Genomic DNA, 21077 nt, shown 5'->3' on the forward strand with positions numbered 1-21077 from the left:
AACAGGCCACCGAGACGCTCGAGGCTGCAGTCCAGCCTTCGGAGGACAGGGCTCGGCACGCAGCCCAGCTCCAACCTCTAGGTGCGGCTGCCAGACAGTGTATACAGAGCCACCAAGACAGCAAGCAGAAAGCAAATGGCGGCTCCCGCGGAGTGGATTTTCGGCACAGAAACCACAGCCCCGCCAACAATCCCAATCCACAAACTCTCCCTGTATAAAAAATATTCAAAAAAAAAAAAAAAAAGAAGGCGGGGCGCACTGAGCTTTCTTTGCCTCGGGTACTTACAATCCACTGCTGATTACACATTCAGCTTCTCCGCCCGGAGCGAAGCGAAAGAGGAAGCAGATGGGAGCAAAGCGCCCGCGGCTCTGAGCATCCAAGCGTCTCTTTTTTGATTTCTTTGTTCTTCCTACTCCTTGGCAAAGTGGTCCGCTACAGATTAACGGTGAAAGCTCTAAGAGACTGTGCGAAATCTCTATTATAGCCGCTGCTTTGAGCACCACGCTCAGCACTTCAGCAACCCCCGTACGCAGCGGCCATCTTCTCCTTCAATGATCTCTTTGTGTATTTCCTGTACTGTATCACAAGATCTTTAAGTGAAAACCTTGTGATTTTTTTTTCCTATTGGGGTTTGAACATAGGGCTTCCCGCATGCTGGGTAAGTATTTATTATTGAGCTACATTCCCGTCCTATTTTTTAACATTTTATTTTGAGACAGAGTCTTACTAAGTTGTCCAGGCTGGCCTAAAACTTGGTAATCCTCCTGCCTCAGCCTCCTGAGCAGCTGGGGTCACTGGCACATGCCCCCACATCTGGCAGGATTACAATCTTTTTGTCTCTAACATTTAACTTTGTACTTGACCCATAATTCATTTTATTTGTTTTTTGTGATCCTGGGGATCAAATTAAGGGCCTCATACATGCTAGGCAAGTGCTCTACCACTGAGCCACACCTCCCACCCAAGTTCTTGATCAATGGATGTATATATCAGTTCACTTTCACTACCTGGTTCCAGATAAATATAAGTTTCTGTGCTACCTACTCAATAGACTAAGAGAAAGTTGACCATCTCAAGTTATCCCAGTAGAATGATTAGATCATTTTATACCTGAGAAAACATTTCTTCCTATCAAAATTACACTTGGTAACTTCAGTGGAAAAATATTTTGAAGATCAAAGTTTTACCTTTTGTTCTTTGTTTTACCTATTTCAATTGGAGAAAAATCTTGTCTTTTTTCTGTAGTGATCTGAGACTATTTGCTCTGGTACCAGATGGCCTGTCTTCTACTTGAGATGGTAAATATCTGGCAGACCTTGTCAGGGCATGTGTCAGTAATGTTATTCATGGGGAAAGTCTTCTAAGTGACATGCCCATCTCTGAGGGCGTTTATCTGGAACATTTGCTACATCTTGAGATGCCTCAAGTTCCCGTATTAAAGACACCAATTTAGTTGTAAATGGTTGCAGGTCATAGGTTTAGGGCCTGGAAGAAATCACACTCTGGGAAATGATCAGTTTATTCTTTTCCTTTCTATGGTTCTGAAATGTGCTTATAAACTACTGGTGGGAATAATCTCATTTTCTTTTTACAGACTGTCCACCTTGCACTGATTTCTTCACATACTGACAATCGATCAAAGTTTCTCAGAGACTTCAACATCTGCTAAGAAATTGTGCCTGGGAAAACATCCAGACTGTCTTCTTCCAGGCCCTTCCCCGCACTCAGCAACTGATAACCTCTCAAACCATCAGGATGTGCTATGACAATATGTTGATGTCGTGAGTAGAGGCATCCCTGTCATCAGTCCATATGGCTTTTTATAAAATGAAAATGGGTTTGAGTAGAGCCATCCCCCTCTTTTTACCTCTTGTGACAGCTGACAGTCATTGGAAAGTGAGGTATCCAGAGATGGCAGTAAGGATCCTGGAACACTCTCTTTAATGTTCTGATTATACAACCCTAACTCTACTAGCCCTCAGAGAAAGGATCACTGGATGCATCACGATTTCAGTGTTAGGTATATGGACTCATTTGAAATGAGTTTTTTGTTTGTTTGTTTGTTTATATGTTTGTTTTTAATTTGGACTCATTCCTGCCTATCACATGACCACTTCAGAAATAATGGCAGTTGACATTCATCAAGCACTTATGTATCAGGTTCAGTTTGAAGGAACTTAAGGATTTTGACTCCATTTTGAAATAATCTTATGGGATCCATACCTTATCACCTTAAGTGACTTTTTACATTGAGGTACAGAAAGATAAAATTGATTCCTTAAGTTCCACAGCTAGTAAGTGATAAAGAGGGGCTTTCAGAAGTAGAATCCACATTCTCAAATCATTATATCAAGTAGTAGAATATGAATATCTTACTTGAAGAGTCTGAGTTGTCTCAGCTTTTTATTTACTTTTTATTTTTTTAATTTACTCTTTAGCTTACAAAGATGCTATTTCCATAGGGAAATCATAAGGATATACTTCTCCCTTAAGCATTTGTCTTTTCAGGTGGATAAGTTGCACAAATGGATAACGCTTTGCTCTTTGGAGCCAGTTAGTCTAACTTCAGAGTTAGACTAATGGAGAAAATATAAATCAATAGCATGTTAACAATGGGGACATAACACCTCTTACTGGTTCTTCTGATAAAACTCAATACCAATTCATAAGAACTCTTAGGAAACCAGTAATAGGAACTTTAACTCAATAAAGGTCATGCAGAAAGAATCTATAATAAGTATCATGCTAAATGGGGAGAAGAAGAAAACATTCTTTGTTAAATAGTCAGGAAAAAGATAAGGATTATACTCTTCCCAGTTCTTTTTCAACATTGCCTTGAGCTTTTAGACAGTGTAATAAGAAAACAGCAAGCAATTAAAGAATTGGAAAAGAAAAAATAAAACAAAATGAAATTTTTTAAAAATAGGAGTATAAAATATGCTTGGAAATAAGGTCAATGTATAGCAATGACAATTAGAAAAATGTTTTTGAGAGCACTTATTTGTAGATGAGTACATCCAGCATTGTAATGGACTGAACTGGGTTCTTCTAAAATTCATGTGTTGAAGTCTTCACCTCTAATACTTCTGATTGTATTTGTGTTTGGAAATAGGAGCTTCAAATAGGCAATTTAGGTTAAAGGGGGTTGTATGGTTGGGCCCTGCTCCCATATGTTTGGCGACCTTATAAGAAGAAGAGATCAGGGCACAGACCCATCAGGGAAGGACTGTGTAAAGATAAAGAGAGCAGTCAGTCATGTTCAAGCTGAGGAAAGAGGCCCCAGGATGAAGCCAACCTTGCCAATGCCTTAATTCTGCTTGGAATTCTATCATCCAGGACTGTGAGGAAATGTATTTCTGCTGTTCACATCACCCAGTCTCCTTTGCACTGTAGTGGTAGCCTTAGTAAGTTAATAGAAGTGTCTTCTGGTAGTAAATGCAACAAAAGATGCATAAGTATGACTTTACTAAAAAATGTTAAATAAGTTATAAGTAAATTATAATCACATCAGTGGAAAAGCAGGCTTAATATTATGAGAATATCAATTCTCCTTAAATAATTGAGAGATTCAGTATTTCTTCCATCGAAAATAATAAAATTGAGAAAGTTGAATAACTTGAGAAATTTGATTCATTTCAAAACATCTGTAAAACAGCAGCAACTAAAAATAGTTTGAATATATCTCAAGAAGAAAGAGGATTTCTCATGACAGACATAAAGTCATTTTATTACACTGTAGTAAGATTAAATAAAACCACAGTGAGAAAGAATTTATCACTCTTTTAATTACCTAAAATTAAAAATTATGAAATTAAAAAATGTTGAAGGGCATATGTATCAATATCCTTTTTTCCATTGCTGGTGGGGACATGTATATTAGGATGATAAATTTGGAAAACAATTTGAATTTAATTTTTAAAGTTGAATATCTGCATTTACTATAATGTTAGGACTCCTATACATTTCCAAGAAAAACATTTACACTATGTACCAGAATATAATAAAATTATTCTTAGCAGCTTTGTTCATGATAACAAGCATTAGAAACAACCCATATGCCTATCAAAATAAGAATGCATAATTATAGTAAAATATTGCACAGCAATGAAAATGATTGTTCTACTTTTATATAATCATGGATAAATTTTAGTTTTTTGATGATTGAAAAAGAAAATCAAGTCTCAGAAGATTTTTATAGTATTATACTCTTCAAAACCAAAGGAGGCTGGGTTTTGAAGCTGTACCTCCAGATACTGATGTGATGTTCCTTAGCTTTGCTTCATGTTCTGTGATGTTTTCCCGTTGGGGAATGTACATAGTACAACAGATAAGTGGCAAAATTGGGGGAGTTTGGCAATCATGACTTACCAATCTAACTCTCACTTTAGATATATTTGTTGGGATGATATTTTGATCTTTTATAGAGATTTATTGTCCACTTTCAGAAGTATGTATTTGGCTTTTCTGCCCTCAGACCATTTTGGCACTATTTACACACTCATGTATTCATTGTCTTAAAGTCCACTAATTTCTGTCTTTTTTGTGCTTGGGTGTGGATGGAAATTGGAAGAGAAGACTCATCTTATTGTATTTTATCCTTAAGTCAATATCTAGAAAATCATTTCTATGCAGTACTACAAAGCTAATAATCATTACAAGAATCTATTTGCTGATTACCTGTGCTGTTAATATTTAAAGTTTAAATGGATTTATTTGTAATAATAGTTGCCATTTACTGAGGAGTTAATGTGTGTCAGTTATTTTACATGTATCATTTATAGTTCTTACATTTATGGTTCAGAGTAGACATTATTTTTACTGTTTTATAAAGAAAGGATTTAAGGCAAAGAGATCCTTGTGAAAGTCGCATAGTTAGTAACTAAAATAACTCTTCTCAATTCTTTCTGTCTTGAAAATCTATTTTGTTATAATATCCCTCTCCACCCATTTTTTTGAGAATAATTATAGCAAAACCAATAATCAGAGCAATTTACAAACTTCCATATGGCATTTTTACAGAATCGAGAAAGGATTAAAATTGTGATGTTCAATTAGATTCAAATTTTGTAGCAAATAATTCAACTCATAAAAATTTTGTTTAGTTTTTATGGGAATACAAACAGTTTTTGAAGTCCTATCAACATAAGGACAGGTCCCTCACTCATCTCAATGACATAGCCTCATGGCATTCAGAAGTAAACTTTCTTTTGTCTGAATTGTTATAATTCTGGCTGATTTGACCATTTTTGTAAAACTTGTTGTATAACCCAAATATTATAATTATTTCTGTGGGAAAATAATCCACAAAGTTCAAGGTTATAATTTATATTACTTTATATTCCCTGTATAGAAGACTGTTGTAGGGAATAAATACTCAAACACCAGATGCATTAATTTTCAAATACAAATGTTGATGGAATTAAGTACAGCTGTGTACCACAATGATGGATGTTGATAAAAACAACTCTCCAAGCACAGAGGACTAAGTCAGAAACTTTAGTTCTCATATTTCAATTTAAATGGATTTATGCTGTCTGTTACAGAGAGAGAACATTTTAATGTTGACAAATGTGAGTTCAAGTCTTTGTTTTTTCACTGAGTTTTTAACCTACACCACTAACCTCGTGGAACCTTTAGTAGCTTAACATCTTTCAGAAGACTTCTTTGTTTTCTGTAAAGTGGTGATACCATGTGCTCTGGTTATTTCATAGGATAGCTATCTGGCTCAAAATACATTATGTAGAAGTGTTGCTTGGATATTTTTGAGTAGTTGTACCGGGACAGGGATGTAGGAATGGCTAGCTAGCCAGTAAATTTCTCCATACTAAATTTGATTGATTCCATCATAATCCTAATTATTTTATTTATATATATTTATTTGGGGTACTGAGGATTAACTCAGAGGCACTTTACCATTGAGCCATATCCTCAGCCAATTTTCTTTCTTCCTTCCTTCCTTCCTTCCTTCCTTTCTTTCTTTCTTTCTTTCTTTCTTTCTTTCTTTCTTTCTTTCTTTCTTTCTTTTCTTTCTTTCTTTCTTTCATCTTGAGACAGAGTCTCACTAAGTTGTTGAGGGTAGCCTTGAACTTACAATCCTCCTGCCTCAGCCTCCTGAGTTGCTAGGATTACAGACATGAGCCAACATGAAGTGGTGCCTCCTTGTGGTAATGAAGATGAAACATTCCAGGCTATACCACAGGAGGTGCTTTTAACAAAACCAAGAAGCACATCCAGGAATTCTGGCTTTGAATCATCCACTAACTTCCAGGTTCTCTGTAAAGGATATCAAAATAATATCCACTGTAAAACTATTTTGGGTATCTGATAAAGATAGATTTTCACAACCAGGACTTTTTTTTTTTTTTTTTTTTGCATATAAACTTGTCTTTCGATGTTGCTAATCTCCACACAGATACTCTTAACAACTCCCACTCAGTTTGTGCATTTCATAGAAAAGCCTTTTTATTGCATCATTTGCATATTTAAAAAATAACAACAAAGTTGCAATGCAATTTCCACAAACCTAAACTTAAAAGCTAAAATTTCAATCTTTTAGAAGAGAGCATAAGTGAACATTTTTAGAACCTTGGAATAAGAAACAGTTTCTGAGCAGAACATTTAAAAAGTCATAAATTGTACTTCATAAAATGAAACATTTTTGATCAGCCATTTTTGATCACCATTAGGAAATGAAAAAGCCAGCCAAACAATAGGGAACTATTCAGAATACATATATTTGAAAAAGAATATGTATTTAGATGTATGAAGAATAGGTACAATTTAATATTTAAAAAGATAATATCATAAAATTGGCTTGGAAAAGACATTTTATAAAATAAGATATATAAGTGACCAGTGGAATGCAAACTAAAGCCATAATAAGATACCTCTCTATCTTTAGAATCAGTAAAATTAAAAAGGCATATAATATTAAATATTGGTGAGTACTAGAAAAACTGGAATCTTCCATGTGACTAGTGGAACTAAAAACTAAAATCACTCACCCACATAGGAAAACTGTTCGGCAATTTATTATCTTACACATATAACTCTACTATGACCCAGTAATCTAACTTTTGAGTACTTAATGTAGAAAAGCAACCACATAGAGTCACAGAACAAAAGCCTTCACAAGAATATTCATAATATCTTTAGTTTTATTAGCTCAAATCTGGAAGCAACTCAAGAATCCATGAGCAAGTAAGTGGATGAGCACATTATATTAGACTCATATTTAATGTAAAAGATAGATATTTCTTAGCAATAAAAATTACTCATATATGTAACAACTTAGATGAAATTCACAGACCTTATGCTGAACAGAAGAAGCTGAACACACAATTAATTTATGGTGAAAAAAAATGGACAAGTTGTTCCACTGAGGAATTAGAAAATGGCTAAGGGAAAAAAGAGGGAAATATCAGGGATGGTGAAAATGGTCTATGCTGTTCTATTACCTGTATTATTAAACAATCCCTAAGGGTAAGGTTTCGAAGCCAAGCCTGACTTCACAGTAATTTCAGTCCTGTAATGAAAACAACCTTTGTCAAATATTGATAAATTCTGCTGCTACATTGTGTTTTGGAAAATCTCTCTGTGGTTCTTGCTAGATCACAACATATAATAGAAGGTCTTTCTGCCATGAAAACATCATTTTTTCCAGGGTCAATTTTATGCAACTTTTACTATTTTAAAGCTATAGCCCTAATCTTCTCTATTTCATGAGATTGTAAGAAAATCCTTTAAAATCTTTATTTAAAGCCAATAACAAAATGATCTTTTGGTACTCAATAAATCTTAGTCTTCACTCTCAATCGGTTGTCACTTTAATTATTTTAAAAGCTATAATTGTATATTAATGTGAATTAATGTGCTCTTAGAAATATATACAATCATGCATGGGTCAGAAAAAGGAAATCTCTGTGCTCAAAAACATGGCAACACGCACAGATTTTACAACTATTAAATATCAAAAATTTTTAAAAACTGATCGCATCGTTGCTTTCTCGTGAGAAACTCATGTTAACATTTTCTTATAAGGGGCTGCAGTACTCTAACATCTCTCCCCTTAAAAGTAATTTCGCATTTTATCAAGAAAGTCCATTGAGGTGGAATTAGAACTGGATCAAATGCAGCTCAACTGAATTTTCACAATGTAGAGAAAGCCTTAGAGAGAAATGACAGTTGCTAAGGACACAGTTGGCCATGGAAATAATTACTGCAATTAGAGGGTTGATGCTGTAGTAGACTTGAGATGTAAGGCAGAGATGGCAAAGTTTGGCTTTAAAACATGGCACAGAGAAGTGCTTTGATGGGAGTGATAGCTCACCCAGACAACCCAACAAGATGTGATCCATTTAGTTTCCAGGTGACAAGATTCAAAGGGAACATAGAATGAAATGTCAGTAGTATAGCAGGGGAAAGAAATCAAAATGCCATTTTCATGGCTTCAGATTATGTCCTTTGAATGGCTATAGCTTACAGATGAGCAAACAATCAGTAGCTTTGAAATATTTGAGCTCCAAAGATATGTTTGACTTTGGCAGCAACAGCTTATCTATGACTCTCTCCAGTCATTAATCTAAGCATTCTTGATGATCAAGAAGCTGATCTCCATTTCATGCTAGAGAAAGGGAACATAGCAAGGCCAAAGAATGACACAAGATTTCAGTGGTCATTCTGGAATGTCCAGCTGCATGATTGGTCCATCTATTTTGCTGTTGCTGATAATGCATCTTCTTGTCAAGGTCATATTTTCAATAGTACTCTTTTCATCACCAATTCTTAGCTATTTCCAAGGGCAGTTTGGAGAATGGATTTAGATCAAGAAGATTGGAAAAAATATAAAATAGGGGTGTGGTTTCCATTTGGAGGACCACAGCTCCTCTAATGGGGAGGGGGTCTTTAAAGGTCTCTATGCACATTTCCAATCTACTCCAGGACAGTTCAGCAGGTTTAAGAATGACAGCTCTTCTGCTTTTCTATTGCCTCTATGCCATCCTCATCCCTCTTCCCCAAATCCTAAAATGTCTATGAGAGTTATTCATTCAGGTGTAACTGAGCCAGGAGACCTACAGAAAATTTCCTAAGAAAACTCATTTCTTTGGCCCAGCACTTTTCCTTGCAGAATCTTGTTTCCAAAGGTTCCTAGAGTCCTTCCATGGCTTTTATGTTGCTATCACAGAAGTTGTGGCAGAAATTGCTAAGGCAAAGAGGCTGGAATATTATTTTCAGCCTGTCTAGGACCAACGTTTACCTTAGGCTTATAAACTGCATTAATGAAACCCACTCTCATTTCAGATAAAAATGACGTCAAGTGAGGAAGAAACAAAAGACATCAATCAAATGCCATCTTCAACACTGTAGTCAAAACAATGGTGTAATTTAATACAGATGTTCGTATTTCAAGTTGTTATGATAAGAGGATATATTGCATTGTATCTAAATTTTGCGTGATTGGAAGGCCATTTATCACCAGTATAGAATATGCCGTCATAACTTTTCAAAATGAAACTTATGCCAAAGTAGTTCTGAAATCATAAGCTACAACCTCCTGTGTGATGCGGCTTATTTCATGTCTGAATTTCTTATCTCACTTAGAAGTCAGTCCTTGAGGCAGAGTGCAGTCTGTCTCTGAGTCTGTGCCATCTCCATCAGGGAGATGTCAGCACTATAATAAATAATTAATCATTATTAATAACGCCCTCACGATCTTTGCCTCTCTCTCCTCAGCACAGCCAGTGCTTCTCTGGTAAACCACAGGGAACAGGTTGATTATTTGCTTGCAGTGATTAATAGGATGTAGCAAGCATGCCCAGGGTCACAGAAAAATTCCAATAATAGTGATTGTGTAGAGGGGCTTCTGTGCTACATGAAAATAAGGCTACTTGACATACATTTTTCAGTGACTTGGAAAATATAATTAGATCATCAGAGTTTTAGGATCTATGAAGTGCCAGAAGTTTAAGTTATGAGCTTTAATCAATCAGTAAATATTTTTCAAGTTCTTCTGACTTGTGAAGTAGCTTAGGCAACCCATCTGAAAGAGTGTCCTCCCTTGTTCACCATGTCTGAGACTAAGCTAATGCCTAGGAATGCCCTTTCATAAACTTCCCAATCTATAGCTAGAGTCATCCTTTCATCTCTGTGTGATTAAAAAATTAACACTGTTACCTACAATAATACTAATTATATTGATATGACTTTTTCCTATTTCTATAGAAAAGATTAAACTCTAAGATGTTTATAAAAATTAATTTAAAAATCCATTCCTGTTTCTCATCCCACCTAAAAGAACTGTCAGAATGATTCAAATATGTGTATTTGTTAGTTAATTTCATTAGCTATTGATACAATGTAGTCAGAACTGGTGGAGTATACATATATACAGTTACCTTCAACCTATAGGCATTTGTATGTGTACTTATATACACATATATGTATGTGTACATACATGTGTATGCACACATGTGTGTATATGTATGTATACATATATATATTTTAGATGAAAATACATGCTTATACACATATGTATGTATATACATGCATACATATATACATATATGCACTTACATATATATACACATAAAGATACATATATGTGTATGCATACACACACACACACACACACACACACACACACATATATATATATATAGTCAATTTTTTAGTTGTTAATAGACATTTTATTTATTATTTATTTTTTATGTGGTGCTGATGGTCAAACCCAGTGCCTCACACATGCTAGGCAAGCACTATACCACTGAGCTACAACCAGCCCAATGGTCAATTTGTAATGAAAAGAAAAATACCTTTACATAATAAAAATGAGATGTACCAGCTGTACATACAGAGAAGTGTCTTAACCAGGTGCCTTAAATCTCATGAGGTGGTAATGAGGGCAGAGTCCAAAGATTCAGAGCAGACTCACTCTCACTTCTACAACCACCTTCTAGAAGCCATCTGGGTGACTTGACAGCAACCTGAAAAATCTCATAAATAGTCTGTTATTTACAGAAAGGTGACTGAGGTAATTTTCTCCCTTTTTTGCCTATTTCAGATGAGGGAGAGCAGAAATAGCTGGTGGGGAGATGCCGACAAAGCACTTGGGGCTAAACAACTCTCACCAAGTCTTGATTCTAAGTCATTTGAAAAGATCTGCACCCTGAGGGTCTCTCGGACATTTGACTCAGCCAAGAGTACAGAACCAACTTCCCACAATGCAAGTTGCACATGCCTTTGGAATGACCTTTATTTCTTCCCCATTTCCCACTGTCACGAGTACCTGACTTTGAACATAAGCACACTACTCTTCCTAGAATAGAAAATAATGTCTTCTGTAGTAAAGATACATTTATGTGAAGTTCACATTCTTCTAATTTGACTTGCAGTCTCCCTTCCTTCTGTTTAACTCAGAAATTAAAATACTTTTATTACAAAGTAGAATTGGAATATGATTGAAGTCTTATGAAATTATTTATGTCTGTCCATCTTGTCCATATGCATTGTATAGTACAATTTCTGGAATGGAGACTATGTAATATTAATAAAGATTATTTCTGTTCCATTGTATTTGTGTATTTTATTTTATTCTTTACAGTGAGCATGAGTCATTTTGACAAGAATAACACTATCATTCCTAACACAAAAGAATATGTGATGCATACCTTGAAGAAATATTTTTAACTACAAAAAGAAAAATTTTACCTTTGTTACGTGCACATTTAAGTCTGTCTCAGGCAGGATTAGATGGATGCTAAAGGAATGGGATTTTACATGTATAGACTCTTGGTTACTTAGAGTTATTTTTTTTTTAATAGTTGCTCAAAACATTACAATGATCTTGACATATCCTACATTTAATTCAAATGGGGTATGAATTCTTATTTTTCCACATGTACAGATTGCAGGATTACTCAGAGTTATTAAAGCAAGTATTTTTATGCTTCTGGAATATTAGAGTGCTTTTCAACATTCCTAACTAACCTGTTGAACTTAATATTTTTTAAAAAATCTGAAAATCTTGTAGCAGTTAAGTGCTGTCATTTTGAATTCAAAATCTCAATTATCATATACGACATGCAAAATTATGAAGCACTGACTTATCTTTGTCCTGATTCCATGGTATTCATTAGATTTAATAAAAAACAAAAGTCTTTGCCTTTTTTGTCTTAGTTGTTCATATTTTCTTTCCTTTTAAACCAAATTCTGATAAAGGAAGAAGCAAGCATTTTAAAAGGTTTCATTATTTTCTAATGCATTTTTTTTACCTTGTGAAGGGGTTATGCAATAAGCAAGTGATTTGATTTGCATTACTCATTAAAGACAGATGATTATTAAAAATATTTAATTTTGGTTACTGAGCATCAAGCTTATCCCTGTCCTCACCAGAAAAAAAAATGCAGAAGGAAGTTAACTTTTTGTGCATCGATGTGCTTACCTCTTTGATTATTCAATTATGAACTGTATGCCTGCATTTACAATAATGTGAGTGATTGAAAATATTAAATATTATTTATTGAATAAAAGTTGAATGTTGAAAAGTTGGCTCTATGGGAAACTATTCAGATTGCAGCATAGCCAACACATTCACTCAGTTAGCAGGTGTTTATTGAACCCCTACCCTCAGCAGGTTCACTGGGGGTTCAGCACTGAGTAAGAGAACACCCCTGCTGCATGGAGTTTACTTTCCAGCAGGAGAGAAAGCCAAGCCAATTAATTGTGCTGTTTGAGGCAACTGGAAACACAAATGAAATTGAAGTTATTGACCTGTATAAATGTAATCAAAAATCACATGGAATGGAAGATTTAAGGAAAGGCAGATTTAAAACCAAATGCAAATTACATTTTAACCCAAGACAAATATAAAATACAAAATAAACCAGTGATAACAGCCACAGTAACAAAACCTTTATCTGAGATAAAGTCCCATGTCAGCATGCTTGATTTCATGAATTATTTCCTGGAAAGGCTCAGTTTTAATCATCTTAAAGTGGTCATTATAGGGACCTTTTAATATTTTTATTAGTGCACTATAGTTATACATAATCTTGAGGTTTATTGTGACACAACTGTACATGCATGGAATATAATTTGTCCCACTTCAATTATCAGTACTTTTCCTTTCCCTTCCCTCCTAACTCTACTTGTCTCCATTACTGAATTCTCATGGTCTTACTTCTATCTATTTATAGTTTCTTTTTAAAAATTAATGCTTTATAGGGTCTTTTAAAATAATTTGCTCCTAAAACCTTTTAGGAAATTCAGGGTATACCTTGTAACAATCAATGATTCTAATTTCTTAATCAATGAGGTTTAAACTTGTATTTAAAACTAAAAACATTTTTTTTTAAAAAAAGGAAGAGTCCATAAGTTACACTTTTTAAAAACCTTTTGTTTCATAGATAATGTCAAGAAAAATTTATCAGACTAAAAAATGGGCAATTTCCTGGATATTCTTTGGGTGGACTTCTGGGCATGGTCTAGTAGATATTTGGGGGGATTAACTGATTTATAGGGCATGCAACTCTGCTTGTTTTTCAGTTGCTAACATGATTTATAACTCTGTAGGGACAAAATATTAAGGTTTATTGAAAATTATTCTTCTCTAAGGTGATTTATACTCTGTAGGAAAGATGATTCTAAGCTTTACATTTTATTACCCTATAAGAGAAGGTAATACTAGCAAATGTATTTCTGCAATTCCAGTTGCCTTTGTACATAACTGCCTAGTTCTAATTTCCTCACTAATTAATGAATTAAATAAAATCTTTTCACTTTCTTGTTTTGTATCTGTATGAGAGTTACCGCTTATCATTTGGAATATTGTATTTAAGCAGTATAAATATTGATCTAAGTAATATTTTGCAGAAGATGGAGACTATTCTTTAAATTCTGTTTTTTATGTGTTTTTATTTTAATAACAAACAAAAAAAGGGTATTTCAGAGTCATTTGTATTTCAATGCTTATAGATACTGCATTTAAAATTAGCATTAGAAGTACTCATTTTGAGAGTCTTTACACTTGTGTTGTTTGAGTCTCTTTAACTTTTTTTTTTCTATTTTGGAGATGAAACGATGAAATCTTTTGATTAAAATACTAGGCACATAGAAAAAAGTAGACAATAAATGGTTAATAGCCCTTTGATAATTTGAAATGTGGCACATCTTTGTGATTCTACTTAAATAAGCTAAGTACACTTGAATAGAGGTACTTACTCTGAAATGAAATTTATAACATTTTATAATTGTTGTACAACTGAAAAAGTACTTCCAGTTTACTATTTTTATGTATATTCTCAGCACTAACAGAGGCACAGAGGGTTAATGCATCATCTTTTGTGATTATTAAAAAGCACCAAGAGATTAACTGGCTTGCATGCTCTTAATGAAGGAGTGAAGTGCTCAAGTACCATGGACAGATCTCTGCTCTCCTGTTACAGGAGCAGGTTGTGCAGGCCTCCTTGTTCTACAATATGTGCTGAAATCAAGGATGAAATATCACTCCCTCCTTTTCTGGTTTTGCTTGATGAGTGCACGTTACTTGGCTGGGTCGTTGAGGGAATTCTTTTTCACTAAATAATGCAAGCGTTGCTAGTGACACAGAGGAGGACAAGGAACTTTTGTTTCACCAGCATAGTTTATGCAGTATTTAATTATTTCACAATTTAAACAAATTTCAAAGCAGCAGCTTATATTTAACACATATTTCTCTTTTTGTGTACTTGAGGCCATTCTATATCAAATTCAATTTTTAATCTGTTTTGAAGAGTCAAGAGTGAGCATTCATAGCAGTTTTATGAAGAGTTTTTGTTTGTTTTCATTTCACAAAGGCTTGAGATCCTATGGTGGTGAGGAATTTAGGAAATTCAGGGTATACCTTGTAACAACGAAACAATGAAACCTAATAGCTTCTTCCTTCTGATAATCTGAGCAAAATAAAGGGTTAACATTATCATGAAATAGTCCTGTTTTCAATTATGTAATGCCAATTTTTATTTAAAAAATCTTTCCCAACTCATTGTCTCAAAATCTCTTACACTGATGCTATTAGTATAAATAACTGGTTGTTGTTATAGACAAAACGACTAGGAAGTGGACACCCATATGTTTGTCTTTATTGCTTCATACCTTCATGTCCATTCATCAAATGGATACTAGACTATTTATTAAACCAATTTGAGTAGGAATGAGAAATCTCTAAGGAAGAAAAATAATCACCAAGAAGGGAGCAATGTATTAAGGTTCCAGACAATTTGATCAGAAAAGGAACTAAGAAAGCATCTGGGTAAGAGAAGGAAGAGTTACATCAGTCTCTTCTATCTTCAACATGTGGGAAAATAAATGAAGCAGTGGGTGTCCCTGGCATTCCTTTTTGTTTGTTTGTTTAAACACTTTTTTGCATACTATTTGCCAGAATTTTATTGAGAATTTTTGCATCTATGTTCATCAGGGATATTGGTGTGAAGTTTTCTTTCCTTAATGTTTTTTTTTTTTTTTTTCTGATTTTGGTACCAGACTGATACTAGCCTCATAGAATGAGTTTGAAAGCATTCCCTCCTTTTCTAAATCATGGAGTAATTTGAGAAGTACTGGTATTAATTCTTCTCTGAAGGTTTTGTAGAACTTGGGCTTTTCTTGATTGGTATTTGATGGCATCTTCTATTTCATTGTTTGAAAATGATCTGTTTAAATTGTGTGTGTCCTCTTGATTCGGTTTGTGTAGCTTTTGTCTCTAGAAATTTTCAGGTCTTCAAGATTTAAAGTTTAAATTTTTAAAATAGTTTTTGATTGTCTTCTGTATTTCAGTAGTGTCCGTTGCGATAGTTCCTTTTTCATAACAAATTTTAGTAATTTGAGTTCTCTCTCTTCATTAGTGAGGTTAAGGGTTCACCAAATTTATTTAGCTTTTCAAAGAACAAACTTTTTGTTTTGTCAATTTTTTTGAATTGTTGCTTTTGTTTCAATTTCATTGATTTCAGCTCTGATTTTAATAATTTCCTGTCTTCTACTGCTTTTGATGTTGATTTTTTTTCTGGGGCTTTGAGATGTAATGTTAGATCATTTATTCATTGACTTTCCATTCTTTTAATGAATGAGCTCAATGCATTCAATGAACTTTCCTCTGAACAGTGCCTTCATAGTGTCCCAGAGATTTTGATATGTTGTATCACTATTCTCATTCACTTCTAAGTATGTTTTTAAATTTCATCCTCAGTTTCTTCTGCTATCCATTCATCATTCAATAATGTATTATTTAGTCTCCAGGTGTTAGATTAATAACTTCTATTTTAAATTCTATTGTTGATTTCTAATTTAATTCCATTGTAATCTGATAGATTTTAGGGTATTATCTCTATTTTTTTTGTATTTGTTTAGAGTTGCCTTGTGACATAAAATGTGATTTATTTTAGAGAAGTATCTGTGTGCTGCTGAGAATAAAATGTATTTGCTCATTGATGGATGAAATATTTTATATATGTCTGTTAAGTTGAAATTATTGATTGTAATGTTTAGTTCTATAGTTTGTTTATCTAGTTTTTGTTTGAAAGATCCATCCAGTAGTGAGAAAGGTGGTGTGTTAAAGTCACCCAGTATTATTGTGTTGTGATCTATTTGATCCTTGAAGGAGAGTTTGATGTATATAGATGCTTAATTGTTTGGGGAATAAATATTACAATTGTTATGTCTTGTTGATGTATGATTACCTTAAGCAGTATGAAATGTCCTTTGTTCCTTCTGATTAGCTTTGCCTTGAAGTTCACTTTATCTGATATGAGGATGAAAACCCTTGCTTGTTTAAGTGATCCATGTGAAATATATGTATTTTCCCATCCTTTTACCCTTAGTCTGTGGATATTTTTGCCTATGAGGTGAGTCTTTTGGAGACAGCATATTGTTGGGTCTTGTCTCTTAATCGCAATCTGCCAGTTTGTGTCTTTGAATTGATGAGTTTAAGCCACTAATATTTAAGGTTATAATTGAGATGAGATTTGTATTCCTGGTCATTTTGTTTTATTTCTGGCTTTAATTTGACTTTGTTTACCCTTTGATTGACTATTCCTTTAGTGTGGTTCCTCCCTTTGCTGGTTTTCAATTTTTGAAAATTTCATCTTTATGGACTATTTTGTTGAGAATATTGTGTAGTGCAGGCTTTCTAGTTTTGAATTATTTTAACATTTGTTTATCATAGAAGGTTTTTATTTCATTTTTACATCTGAAGCTTAATTTTGCTGGATTCAAAATTTTTGGTTGGCATCCATTTTCTTTCAGAGATTGGAATGTGTTATTCCAGGACCTTCTGGCTTTTATGTTCTTGTTTAAGAAATCAGCTGAGATCCAAATTGGTTTCCCCCTATATGTAATTTGATTTTTTCTCTTGTGGCCTTTAAAATTCTATTCTTATTTTGTATATTAGTCATTCTCATTATAATGTAACCTGGTGTGGTTTTGTTGTAATTTTTAATTTGGTTTATTGATTCCTTTATTTCATGTATTTCTACTCAGAATCTGTGTCTCTTTATTAAAGTGCTTTTCATCTTCTGAAATTTATCTCTGATTTCCCTCCTTAGCAATGTTTACACTTATTAAACGAATCAGTTTAACTAAGTACATTCTCAACTCCTTCTCTGACATTTCTTCTACTCTGTTGTCAATGGATTCTATTATTGGAGCATCTTGGTTTGTTTGGGACACTTTATTCCCTTGTTTTTTCATGTTGCTTGTATGTCTTCCCATCTAGCAGTGCAGATATGACGCATATAGAGTTCTACCCTATAGACTTATAGTGTCCCTGAAGGTTTCTAGTACCTCACCTTTAAGGAGGAGACCAATATTAACAGCACCCAATGCAAACAAAATATAGCCTTAAACCAATAGCTCCTATTAAGATGTCTAAAGTATTGTTATTACAAACAAAAATGATGTTTCAATTATTGTCTATAATGTAAACAGTAAGTTTGAAAAAGCATTTACAATTTTTAATGATGGACACAGAGAGAACAGAGTGGTATAGGATATGATGTTTATGAGGAAGAAGGAGAGAACATAAAAGTAAAATATTATAAGAATAGTGAAAGAGAAATCAATAAAGGTTGGCTGCTAGCAGGAGTAAAGAGAGAAAGAGATTGCAGGAAAATAGATAAGTTAGAGGAAAATATATATAAAGTAAGAAAAAAATTAAAATTAAAAAATTTAAAATGAGAGAATATACAACAAAATATACTATTCAGACATCCTAGTCCTCAATAAACTGATGCATGAAAAGTATTTGGTTTCAAAATGGTGGAGTTTTGAGAGAGAGAGAGAGAAAAAATAATTTCTATGGAAAATTGAACAATTGTTTCCATTGGAGTTTACCTTATCAGCTGATAGGTGGTGTTATCTGGAGTTTGATGGTAGCTCCACATTTAGGATGGTGAGTGTTCCTAGGTGAGAGGGTTAGTTCTGGAGGCTGAATTCCTGGAGGTGCAGTATAGCAATTGCCAGTATATGTTGGAAGGCTGTACCCCAAGAATCTCCTTTTGGTTCCACTTATGTGATGTAGGAGCCTGTTCTTAGTCTCTTACATTGCCTGTGGACCTCACAATTCCTGGTCTCTAATTTAGTCTCCAAACTCAATCTCTCCTGCCCCTGCCTTTAGAATTCCCAGTCAGGCACATCTCTCCATGATGGTCCTGAGGGCTAATCCCTGGGACCTGTGGGCCTCTCATGGAGAGATGTTCTGTATGGATGGATCAAGGCAATGAGTGTGTGGGCAAGTGACATAGCTGTGAGTGCTAGTCCAGACTGGTGGCTAGAAAGGGGTTGGGAGACTGGAGATTGGGAAGTCTGAGGGCCCTTTTGAGTGCCGGACCTGGCGGGACCAGGGGATTGGTAGATGCCAGACTTGGGTAGGAGTCTAGGAGCAGGCTGGTGATGGGGCCCAGTGAGTGCTGCCCTTATTTTGGTTGGCATCCATTCTTCTGCCTAGGTGAGATGAGAGCAAGATGCCCTCACACTGTCTTCCAACCTTCCAACGCACTGTAACCAGCCCAGTCCACCTGCCGTGCTTCAGGGTTTGCAGAGCTTGGGAGAGCCTGGCTCTTNGTGTTAAATATAAGCTGCTGCTTTGAAATTTGTTTAAATTGTGAAATGCTCCCAGTTGTTGACTTTCCACAGGATTGCTAGACTCAGACAGGTCCACACAGACCGAGGTGCAAACTCATAGATATGGGTTTCAGTTTCTGTAGGCTCCATTATGTTGCAGGCCCAAGATCTCAATGTTGTTTTAATTTGCAATTAGAGAAACTACCAGGGATGTGCTCACATAAAGGAGTGACCATGTGAAGAAGCAGCAAGATGGTTGCTATCAGCACACCCAGCAGGAAGACCTCAGGTGTGACCAAACCTGCAGGCACCTTGATAGTGGACTTCTAGGCCCTGGCCTGTGTTCCAAGATGGAGGCTGCTGCCTCTTGAGATGGTGATGGAGGTGATGGTGGTGGTGTCCCAAGATCGCTATCATTCCTTTCTTGTGGTTTCTGACCCCTGGGAATCCTGGAAGATATGAAATCAGCATAGGATAAGACTTTGGAAGTGTCAAATGTTTTTCCTTTAGAAGATTTTCTTCTTTAGGAATCTCAGAGAAATTTTTCTTTCCTTAGTTGAAAAAGGTTCCTTTAAAACACTATCTTTTAAAATATGTTCTTTTCCTATAGGTAACTAGTACTATATTCTGGAATTGAAAAAAAAAATGTGCTTTAGTTGATAAACAAATTTTTTCAGGTTCTTTTCAGCTGAAAATGTTTTCTGGCAGTAGTTCATATTCTCTTTCTTACTTATAAAATAATTATACTTGCAATACATTATCTCTGGTTTTATATCAGGGCCAAAGCAAGATAGAACACATGGAAACATACTGATACTTAATTTGTATTTCAGATTATGGGACATTCTGTGACAAATGCTTCTGTATATGAGATGTGCTAAACATACACCAGAGGAAATATAGTGCTGGACCCTTCTCCCTCCACTTCAGAGGCTAAGGATAGGCCTTTCCTGATGTGACTAGGTGAAGTCAATAGAAACACATAGCACACAGTTCCTTGGAATTCAAACTCCATAAAAAGTAATTCTGTTGTTTTATCTCTCACTGGCAAGAAAACCATGACTAAATTAGTTTTATATTTTTATAGAATTTCTGTCTGGCAAAAGAGTTATGGACATAAGTTTGCAAAGATCTTTAGTATTATGAGAACAAATGACTTCTAAATGCTTTTGATGCAGTACCTTACAAATTCTTGATATAGTAATGTTATACAATTGAATAATAAAAAAAAAATTCTCATCAGGCTAATAGCCTAAGAACTATTTCTGGGAATGAAAGTCTCCAGAGTTTTTGTGCTCAGTACCTCCAACTCTGCAATCTTCAAAGTGAGTAATCGTTAAAATTGGCATGTATTTCAAGTTAAATAATCTCCACCAATCTCTGATCATCCATCAATGGGTATTGCTTATTTTACCACTGAAATACTGAAAACATGATTGAAGATGAAAAATGATAGAGGAGTTCAGTTTGGTAACATTATAAAGTGCTGCATTTTGCATTTTACTACGTTTTTTTAAGCAAATATGGAATATAGTAGAGCATGGTGACTTCATTTAGCAGCTCTTTAATTATGTTTTTTATTCAAATAACTTCAAATGGAATGATTAAAGAAACTCAATTGAAACATCCTTCATTTGCTTTACCATAGAAGCATGAAAAGAATGATGAATAGCCTAAAATGATAACAATTTTAAATTTAATAACATTTCACATTTAAATATTCAATGGAGTAATATTTACAAGAAAGCAGCATTGAAATATAAACTACCAAATTCTTTAAAATCAAACAAATGTACACATACTTACATTTTCTATACTATTTCAGAATGGTGAAAATGGTGTGGTCCAAATGACATACAACTACCAAAGCAGAACTCCATAGGATGGGCAGTATGGTTTGGGTTAATGCTTCTAATCAATGACTCTTGCCATGTTTCATTTTGGGATCAAGAGCATGCTTTGATCACATGGTTGGTCAGAATTAGGAGTA

The 21077-nt window shown here is 34.6% G+C and overlaps 1 long non-coding RNA gene across 1 annotated transcript in view; it reads left to right on the forward strand.

Annotated features, from left to right (window-relative positions):
* Positions 1-11556, forward strand: part of LOC125611352 — a 20471-nt gene extending 8915 nt beyond the window's left edge. The window contains exons 2-3 of the long non-coding RNA XR_007341511.1: positions 1596-1782; positions 11061-11556. This is a non-coding gene — a long non-coding RNA (uncharacterized LOC125611352). The remainder of the gene's footprint in view (positions 1-1595; positions 1783-11060) is intronic.
* The last annotated feature ends 9521 nt before the right edge of the window (positions 11557-21077 follow it).

Source organism: Marmota marmota, unplaced genomic scaffold, assembly GCF_001458135.2.
Source record: "Marmota marmota marmota unplaced genomic scaffold, marMar, whole genome shotgun sequence".
In the NCBI taxonomy this organism is placed as follows: Eukaryota; Metazoa; Chordata; class Mammalia; order Rodentia; family Sciuridae; genus Marmota; species Marmota marmota.